At 39.0% G+C, this 10,875-nt stretch overlaps 1 pseudogene; it reads left to right on the top strand.

Moving 5' to 3' along the window:
* The first annotated feature begins 946 nt into the window (after window positions 1-946).
* LOC128647916 (60S ribosomal protein L21-like) lies at window positions 947-1,449 on the top strand (annotated as a pseudogene).
* Window positions 1,450-10,875: the final 9,426 nt, after the last annotated feature.

The raw sequence follows: 10,875 nt of genomic DNA on the forward strand, positions 1-10,875 counted from the left end.
AATAGTTAGTAAATAGTTATTAACTATTTACTAGCTACCTACTTAAAATAAATACAAAGTTACCTGTAAAATAAAGCCTAACCTGTCGTACACTAAAACCTAACATTACACTAAAATTAAATAAATTAAATTAACAAAATACATTTATCTAAATTACAGAAGATAATAAACACTAAATTACACAAAATAAAAAAGAAATTATCAAATATGTAAATTAATTACACCTAATCTAATAGCACTATCAAAATAAAAGCCCCCCAAAATAAAAACCCTAGCCTACAATAAACTGCCAATGGCCCTTAAAGGGCCTTTTGCGGGGCATTGCCCCAAAGAAATCAGCTCTTTTACCTGTAATAAAAAAATACAACTCTCCAACAGTAAAACCCACCACCCACACAACCAACCCTCCCCAAAAAAACCTACCTAAAAAAACCTAAGCTCCCCATTGCCCTGAAAAGGGCATTTGGATGGGCATTGCCCTTAAAAGGGCATTTAGCTCTTTTACATTGCCCAGACCCTAATCTAAAAATAATACCCACCCAATAAACCCTTAAAAAAACCTAACACTAACCCCCGAAGATCAACTCACAGTTTTTATAGACCAACTTGTTTAAAATGCTTATTAAATTTCACAAGACTTGTGAGAAAGCTTCAGACATGCCATGGAAACTCATCTGATAGGCCCAGGGAACTGCCCTGTCCCTCCCACGTTCTGAAACTGTCAGTTTACCATATAGAAAATACAAAGTGCAATGTAATTTTATACAAAGTATGATCCTAAGTTATTAAAGTAACACTGAAACTTTCAAAGCACAATCAGTTGTAAAACTGCTATATCAAAATTTTAATGTATTACATTAAATGAGAAAGTGCAAAGTTTAAATGCAATAATACTGAAAGGACCCACTCTGAAATGTGTAGTAATAAAAATACTGATACTGCCATCTTGCAGTAAGTTGCAAAAAATGACTAACACAAAAGGAAATAGGCGTGGAACCTATTATATGTTCTCCAGACCCTTCCGCAAACATGGTGTTGTCCCTCTTTCCACATACATGTGCACCTATTTGTAGGGTGACATTGTAGACATCAAGGGTACAGGCACAATACAAAAAGGTATGCCCCACAAGTGCTACCATGTACCTTGGCAAGACAGGTCGGATTTATAATGTAACTAAGTATGCAGTTGGTATCATTGTGAATAAGCTAATCAAAGGCATTCTGGCTAAGAGAAATGTCTGTGTTGAGCATATTCGCAATTCAAAGAGCAGAGACAGCTTCCTGCAGCGTGTGAAGGAGAATGAGAGAAAGAAACTGGAAGCCAAAGAGAAGGGAACTTGGGTTGATTTGAAACTTCAGCCTGCCCAACCCAGAACGGCAAACTTTGTATGAACCAATGACAAAGAACCTGAGCTCCTTGAACCAATTCCATATGAATTTGTAGCATAGTTTATTGCAATTAAACAGCTAGATTACGAGTTGTGCGTTAGGCTGAAAAAGCAGCGTTTACAGGTCCTAACGCTGCTTTTTCACTACCGCTGCTATTACGAGTCTTGCAGGTTTAGGGGCACCGCACACTTTTTTGGCCTTACCGCAAAACGACTTTCGTAAACCCTTTTTTCTATGGGACTTCCATAGCGCTGATATTATGAGTCTGTCCTGGGAGGCCAAAAAGTGAGCGGTACAGCCTCTACCTCCAAGATCCGTAATGCATTTTATAGTCAGTAGTTAAGATTTTTATGGTACAACACCGTAACATAAAACTCATAACTAAAGTGCTAAAAAGTACACTATCACCCATAAACTACCTATTAACCCCTAAACAGAGGCCCTCCCGCATCACAAACACTAAAATAAAATTATTAACCCCTAATCTGCTGCTCCGGACATTGTCGCCACCTACATTATACCTATTAACCCCTAAACCGAAGCCCTCCCGCATTGCAAACACTAAAATAAAATTATTATCCCCTAATCTGCCACTCGGGACATCGCCGCCACCTACATTATTTTTATTAACCCCTAATCTGCCACCCCCAATGTCGCCACAACCTACCTACATTTATTAACCCCTAATCTGCAGCCCCCAACATCACCGCCACTATTCTAAGTTTATTAACCCCTAAAACTAAGTCTAACCCTAACACCCCATAACTTAAATATAATTTAAATAAATCTAAATAAAATTACTATCATTAACTAAATTATTCCTATTTAAAACTAAATACTTACCTTTAAAATAAACCCTAAGCTAGCTACAATATAACTAATAGTTAAGCAAACTAGTACTCTAGTAACAACTAATATCAGTAAGGTACTTAAAAGAGGCGCCTAGGAGTAACAAACGGTAACAGGTAAAAAAATAAAAGCAAGTGTCTAAAAAATGATTATAAGAAAGATAGGACAATAATATCTATAATATACAAACTGTCATCCGAAATGGGATGGCATGTGACGGCCAAGTCCTTAATATCCGTAATGTAAAGTTCCAGAAAAGGTGTTGTTCCAAACGGGAGGGCCGCTCCTCTAGAGTGTCACGCCACGACACAAGGATAGGGAATCTAGAGAAATCAAAATAGAGGGCGCCACATGGTGCAGATCAGATGGTAAATGATATGACAGACTAGGAACACAAAAGAATCCTACTCACGAGATGTAGAGCACAGATGTGCAAAAACAGCAGTCCGGAACCACTTGTCGTCCGGTGGACCAAATGGATATGATCACAGGGGCGAATCCTCGTCTCACCAGGGAGAGTCCAGGGATGCCTTGGGGCAGGAGTCAGTCAACAGATAGGTATCCAACAGTGGCCAGTCCCACACCTCAACTGACTAGAGAAGAGGCTGATTACACATTGCTAAACTTCAGTATAACAGATGAGCATTCAGCATAAAGAAAGAAGACTAGAGAAAAAAAAACTGACTGTATGCAAGTTTTTTTTTCTCTAGTCTTCTTTCTTTATGCTGAATGCTCATCTGTTATACTGAAGTTTAGCAATGTGTAATCAGCCTCTTCTCTAGTCAGTTGAGGTGTGGGACTGGACACTGTTGGATTCCTATCTGCTGACTGACTCCTGCCCCAAGGCATCCCTGGACTCTCCCTGGTGAGACGAGGATTCGCCCCTGTGATTATATCCATTTGGTCCACCGGACGACAAGTGGTTCCGGACTGCTGTTTTTGCACATCTGTGCTCTACATCTCGTGAGTAGGATTCTTTTGTGTTCCTAGTCTGTCATATTATTTACCATCTGATCTGCACCATGTGGCGCCCTCTATTTTGATTTCTCTAGATAACTAATAGTTACATTGTAGCTAGCTTAGGGTTTATTTTATTTTACAGGCAAGTTTGTATTTATTTTAACTAGGTAGAATAGTTATTAAATAGTTATTAACTATTTAATAACTACCTAGCTAAAATAAATACAAAAGTACCTGTAAAATAAAACCTAACCTAAGTTACACTAACACCTAACACTACACTACAATTAAATACATTACCTAAATTAAATACAATTAAAAACATTAAATACAATTAGCTAAAGTACAAAAACAAAAAACCCCCACTAAATTACAGAAAATAAAAAACTAGAAAAAAAAATAGAAAAATTACAGATCTTTAAACTAATTACACCTAATCTAATAGCCCTATCAAAATAAAAAGCCCCCCCAAAATAAAAAAAACCCTAGCCTAAACTAAACTATCAATAGCCCTTAAAAGGGTATTTTGCGGGGCATTGCCCCAAAATAATCAACTCTTTTACCTGTAAAAAATAAATACAAACACCCCCAACAGTAAAACCCACCACCCACACAACAAACCCCCTAAATAAAAACCTAACTAAAAAAACCTAAGCTCCCCATTACCCTGAAAAGGGCATTTGGATGGGCATTTGGAAAAGGGCATTTGGATGGGCATTCTATCAGCCAATCGGAATTAAGGTAGAAAAAATCATATTAGCTGATGCAATCAGCCAATAGGATTGAAGTTCAATCCTATTGGCTGATCCAATCAGTTCCAATTCCCCAATTTTGCATAACCAACACAGTTATAATAATATACTTTTTACCTCTGTGATTACCTTGTATCTATGGCTCTGCAAACTGCCCCCTTATTTCAGTTCTTTTGACAGACTTGCATTTTTAGCCAATCAGTGCTTGCTCTTAGGAGCTTCACGTGCCTGAGCTCAATGTTATCTATATGAAACACATGAACTAACGCCCTCTAGTGGTGAAAAACTGTCAAAATGCTTGCAGATTAGAGGTGGCCTTCAAGGTCTAAGAAATAAGCATATATACCTCCTAGATTTAGCTTTCAACTAAGAATACAAAGCAAAATTGGTAATAAAAGTAAATTGGAAAGTTGTTTAAAATTACATGCCCTATTTAAATCATGAATTTTTTTTTTTTACTTTACTGTCCCTTTAAGTCACTTCATATCTAATTCAAAATATATTAAAACATAACATGGCATTGTTTGTTTTTATTATTTTGTAGCTTATTTAAAATTAAGTTGCTGTACAGCTGCTCCACTGCTGAGCTGAATACATTGTCATAGGAAATAAGGGTTAAATATTTCTGTTAACCATATAAATATTGTCAAATTGTGACTGAACTAGGGTTGCCACCTCAGTCATGTTTTCCTGGACACTTATGAGTTACACATTCTGCAGGGTGTGTAGATGGCAACATGCATTGCACACCTAAACAGCACAGGAATAGTGACCATGGACATCACTATTCATGTTTTTCCCTGCATACCCTGTAACTCATACGTGTCCAGGAAAACATGGCCGAGTTGGCAACCCTACTGAAATAATTGACCCTTTTAACTCATTTTGATGTAACAAAATATTTTTTTCTGTAATTCATCTGTTACAATTTTTTGTGTGTTTATGCACATTTTAATAGATATATGATCAGATTAATTTGTGCTTTAAAGAGACATTTAACACCTCTCTAGAGAGGTCAACAATTTGTAAGCTTAGATTTCAAAAAGCTTCAAAAATCCCAAGCCAACTATATGTTTTGCAGCACTTGCAGAGCAACAAATTTGTCTTTTGGCCTCTCTATGGATCAAAGCACAGTTTTACAAAAGAGCAAGAGGTGCTTAAAGGGACACTGAACCCAAATTTTCTTTTGTAATTCAGGAAGAGCATGCAATTTTAAGCAACTTTCTAATTTACTCCTATTATCAATTTTTCTTCGTTCTCTTGCTATCATTATTTGAAAAAGAAGGCATCTAAGCTTTTTTTGGTTTCAGAACTCTGGACAGCACTTTTTTATTGGTGGATGAATTTATCCACCAATCAGCAAGGACAACCCAGGTTGTTCACCAAAAATGGGCCGGCATCTAAACTTACATTCTTGCATTTCAAATAAAGATACCAAGAGAATGAAGAAAATTTGATAATAGGAGTAAATTAGAAAGTTGCTTAAAATGTCATGCTCTATCTGAATCACGAAAGAAAATTTTTGGGTACAGTGTCCCTTTAATGTCCTTTTAACAGGGTGCACTGTAAAATTGTCATCTTATTTTATAGAGATTTTGATTTCATATAAAAAAACACCTAAAAAAGTCAGAATAGAGTAAATCTGCTTGTGCCAATATTAAATATGGCTAATTTGTAAAACTCATCTGCTGGACTACTGTTTATCTTTAATTTTACTAGCGTTTACTGTTGTTCAGAAGCCAAATTACAAACACATTCATTCATTCTGAGTTTGACTTCTTAAAATATATAGAAAGATACTTTTACCCACAATAAATTATATACAGAAGAGGTTTAGGAAACTATTTTAGTTCAAATAATTTTATATTCTAGTGTTTAGATGTGATTACATTTTATTAAAACAAAAACAAATTCCTTTTTAACTACATTCTTGAAAAGAAGTACTGATTAAGTAATAGATCTATTGAAGTCGAAATTAAAAAGAAATGTTTGATGTGGTAAATAACAAGTACATAATGGGTTTCACTGGGATATGGAAATAGACACCGCAAGGAGAGATTATTAGGACCTGGTTATAAACAAATCTGAATTGAAATAAGCAAAGAATCAGTGCATTGTTGCCTTAGATATGTGTCCATCTTACCATCTGTCTGTCTGTCTGCATATTTAATTATAATGATGAGCATATGTTTTCATAAATAAAGGGAAATGCACCTAAAGATTAAAGGAACTGTCTAAAGTGCTACAAATATCTGTTGTCCTTTCACAATTCACACAGTGCATTGCAATATCCAACATATTGTGCTATTCCCAGACAAACCCAACACAAGTTAAATCCATGAGACAAAACAATCATCAAATGCTCATATATACTGTAACAGCACAAAGCACTTATCATCCACTCATAGTACAACTGAAGTAAACATCAACCACCTTAAACTGTACATAAGTGTTATGATATAAACTTATCTGACACTAATAAACAGAGGGTAAAACTGGTCTAGAGGGTGGTGTTTGTTTACCCCATGTCATCACAATGTCAAAGGACAGGCTAAATCTCTTAGCGCTGCAACTTAAGGAGGTATAATAAGTTTAGCCTATTATAGCAACTTAAGATGGTATCTTAAGTTAGGTGTATTATTAGATTGACTGATAGGGGCATATTTATCATGCTCAGAATGGAGCTTGATGCCCCGTGTTTCTGGCGAGCCTGCAGGCTCCCCAGAAACAGCAGTTATGAAGCAGCGGTCACAAAGACTGCTGCTCCATAACCTGTCCGCCTGCTCTGAGCAGGCGGACAGACATCGCCGGAAATCAACCCGATCTATTGGCCGCGAGTCTGCAGGGGGCGGTGTTGCACCAGCAGCTCTTGTAAGCATATTGCTCGCCGAATTCAGCGAGGTCTGTCGGACCTGATCTGCACTGTTGGATCAGGTCCGACAGACCTTGATAAATTGGGGCCATAGTGTCTTATCATATAGCCTGGCAGCCATGCACAAACCACCGGGGAGAAAAACACAAAACTATAATACATTATAGAAAATAGCAGCCATAATAAAGTTGAGACTACTAATATAGCATTTAACTTCATCAAACCAACTATAATTACTTCCCCATTTACATCAAGTTTAGCAAACAAATATCAGGGAAAAGTCAGAAAAAAATCTAAAAATGTGTATACTAAACCATATTAGATATTCTGTTCCTTAAGACTCCCCCGACAAATGGTCAACCTAAGTATAATATAGGAAAACTTAGAGCAGTACTACCAGAATCATCTTAAATTATTGTTCTATTAATCCCAATGGTAATTGTTTATATCATTTAGGCATAGATTACGAGTGGAGCGGTAATGTTAGCGAGAGCGCAATAATGCAGTAAGTGATTATAGCTCTTTTGAAAAAAAAAAGTGTTGTTAGCTCACTCATTTTCGGCTTATAGAGACTGCTCCTGAGATGATGACTAGTCATAGAACATTGAATATTAAACTTTTGTTTATCCCCCTTCTTGAAGGAATATTAAACCCAAAGGCCCCTAGTTATCAAGCCGTCAACTTCAAATACGCTGGAATTCTGCAGCGTATTTGTGGCGAGGCTGATTCGCCTTAGTTTTCAAGCCCTAGAAACCAGCAAAAGTAGAATATAGTGACGTAAGCTTCGATCCACCGGACTCAGTCCGACACAGATCGATTCTTACGTCACTCCAGATGTTCCGCACACAAGTTCGGCACAATCTGACTACTTTTGCTAGTTATCAAAAAACTAGCAGGTACGCTCAGCACTTTTCCGGCCCAGCGTACCTGGTTTTTAAACCGCCGCCCTGGAAGCGGCGGATCCCATAGGAATCAATGGGAATCTGACCATAGCGAAAGATCATGTTCGCTGCTGACAGACATCCCATTGATTCCTATGGGAAATGTCTACACCTAACACCCTAACATGTACCCCGAGTCTAAACACCCCTAATCTGTCCCCCCTACACCGCCGCAATGAAATAAATGTATTACCCCCTAAACCGCCGCTCCCGGAGCCCACCGCCACTATAATAAATATGTTAACCCCTAAACCACTGCTCCCGGTCCCCGCCGCAACTATAAGAAATATGTTAACCCCTAAACCGCTGCTCCCGGAGCCCACCGCAACTATAATATATGTATTAACCTCTAAACCGCCGCTCCCGGTCCCCGCCGCAACTATAATATATGTATTAACCTCTAAACCGCCGCTCCTGGACCCCGCCGCCACCTACATAATACCTATTAACTCCTATCCTGCCCCCCCATACACCATTGCCACCTATAAGAAAGTTATTAACCCCTATCCTTCCGATCCCGGACCCCGCCGCAACTAAATAAATTGTTTAACCCCTAAACCGCCGCTCCTGGACTCTGCGCCACCTATATTAAACTTATTAACCCCTAATCTGCCCCCCTACACCGTTGCCACCTATAATAAATTTATTAACCCCTATCCTGCCACCCCTACACTGCCGCCACTGTAATACAATTATTAACCCCTAAACCTAAGTCTAACACTAACCCTAACACCCCCCTATATAATAATTTAAATATTAATTAAATACATCTAAATATTATAACTGTTATTAACTAAATTAATCCTATTTAAACCTAAATACTTACCTTTAAAATAAACCCTAATATAGCTACAATATAAATAATTATTATATTGTAGCTATCTTAGGATTTATTTTTATTTTACAGGCAACTTTCAATTTATTTTAACTAGGTACAATAGCTATTAAATAGTTATTAACTATTTAATAGCTACCTAGTTAAAATAAAGAGAAATGTACCTGTAAAATAAAAACTAACCTAAGTTACAATTATTATTATTATTATTATTATTATTATTATTATCGGTTATTTGTAGAGCGCCAACAGATTCCGCAGCGCTATTAACAAAAGCGGAGTACAAAAAAAAACAGTTATAGGGATCAAATGAGTAGAGGGCCCTGCCAAGAGTTGCACTGTTGTAGTCAACTCTTGAGAAGGTGATCAACAAACAGCTGGACTCTTAAGCTTACATGCTAGGGGGGTTCAGGGGATAGCAATGGAGGAGAGGAACTGATATAAAGTAAGGTTAGCATAGGTTGTATGCATCCCTAAACAGTAGAGTCTTTAGGGAGCACTTGAAGCTTTTAAAACTAGAAGAGAGTCTTGTGGAGCGAGGCAGAGAGTTCCACAAGATGGGAGCCAGTCTGGAGAAGACCCTGTAAATGAGAGTGTGATGAGGTGACAAGAGAGGAGGAGAGTAGGAGGTCTTGAGCAGAGCGAAGGGGACGGGAAGGAGAGTATCTAGAGACAAGGTCTGAGATATAGGGGGGAGCAGTGCAGTTGAGGGCTTTGTATGTCAGAGTGAGAATTTTGTGTTTGATCCTAGAGGCAAGAGGAAGCCAGTGAAGAGATTGGCAGAGAGGTTCAGCAGATAAAGAGCGACTTGTAAGGAAGATGAGTCTGGCAGAGGCATTCATTAAGGATTGTAAAGGAGCTAGGCGGTAGGTGGGGAGACCAGAGAGGACAGAGTTGCAGTAATCAAGGCGGGAGAGGATGAGAGAGTGGATTAAAATCTTAGTTGTGTCTTGTGTAAGGAAGTGTCTAATTTTAGAGATGTTTTTAAGGTGGAAGCGGCAGGCTTTAGCCAAAGACTGAATGTGAGGAGTGAAAGAAAGATCTGAGTCAAATGTGACCCCGAGACAGCGGGCATGCGGAGTAGGGGTAATGATGGAGTTGTCGACAGTTATAGAGAGATTGGGGGTGGAGAGTTTTGAAGAAGGGGGGAAAATAAGGAGCTCAGTTTTGGAGAGATTTAACTTGAGGTAGTGAGAGGACATCCAGTTGGAGATGTGAGAAAGACAGTTAGTGACACGGGTTAGCAAGGAAGGAGAAAGGTCTGGTGCAGAGAAGTACATTTGGGTGTCGTCGGCATACAAATGATATTGTAAACCATGGGACTTTATTAGGGAACCTAGTGATGACGTGTAGATTGAGAAGAGAAGGGGACCGAGGACAGAGCCTTGCGGTACTCCGACAAAAAGTGGTGATGGGGCAGAGGAGGCCCCAGAGAAGGCTACACTAAAGGTACGGTTTGACAGGTAGGAAGAGAGCCACGAGAGGGCTGTGTCACATATGCCGAAGGATTGGAGGGTTTGGAGCAAGAGAGGGTGGTCAACAGTGTCAAAGGCTGCGGACAGATCAAGGAGAATAAGCAGAGAGAAGTGGCCTTTTGATTTTGCTGTAAGTAGGTCATTGGTAACCTTAACAATTGCTGTTTCTGTGGAGTGATGGGGACGAAATCCAGATTGCAATGGTTCAAGGAGGGAGTTTATTGTAAGGAAATGGGAAAGGCGTGCATAAGCTAGTTTTTCGAGAAGCTTTGATACAAGAGGGAGGAGGGAAATAGGGCGGTAGTTGGATGGGGAGGTAGGATCAAGGGAAGGTTTTTTGAGGATAGGTGTGACCAGTGCATGTTTCAGCGATGAGGGAAATATACCGGTGCTGAAGGAGAGGTTGAAAGTGTGTGTGAGTATAGGGGTAAGGGTGGCAGAGAGGGAGGGGAGTAGCTGTGAGGGGATAGGGTCAAGGGGACAGGTAGTGAGGTGAGAGCGCAGCATAAGTGCTGAAACTTCTTCCTCAGTAACAGGGGAGAATGAGCTAAGTTTGAGAGCATTTGAGGGGGTGAGGGAATGGAATTATGTTGAGAGCCGATTTCATTTCTGATGGAGTTGATTTTGTTATTGAAGTGGTTGGCAAAGTCTTGAGCTGACAGAGAAGTTGTATTAGGAGGTGGGGGAGGGCGGAGAAGAGTATTGAAAGTGGAGAACAAACGTTTTGGGTTTGAAGAAAGATTAGAGATAAGAGTAGAGAAGTAGTGTTGCTTATGGAAATTAAGGGCAGAGTAGTAGGAGT

Source organism: Bombina bombina, chromosome 2 (genome assembly GCF_027579735.1).
Source record: "Bombina bombina isolate aBomBom1 chromosome 2, aBomBom1.pri, whole genome shotgun sequence".
NCBI classification, from domain to species: Eukaryota; Metazoa; Chordata; class Amphibia; order Anura; family Bombinatoridae; genus Bombina; species Bombina bombina.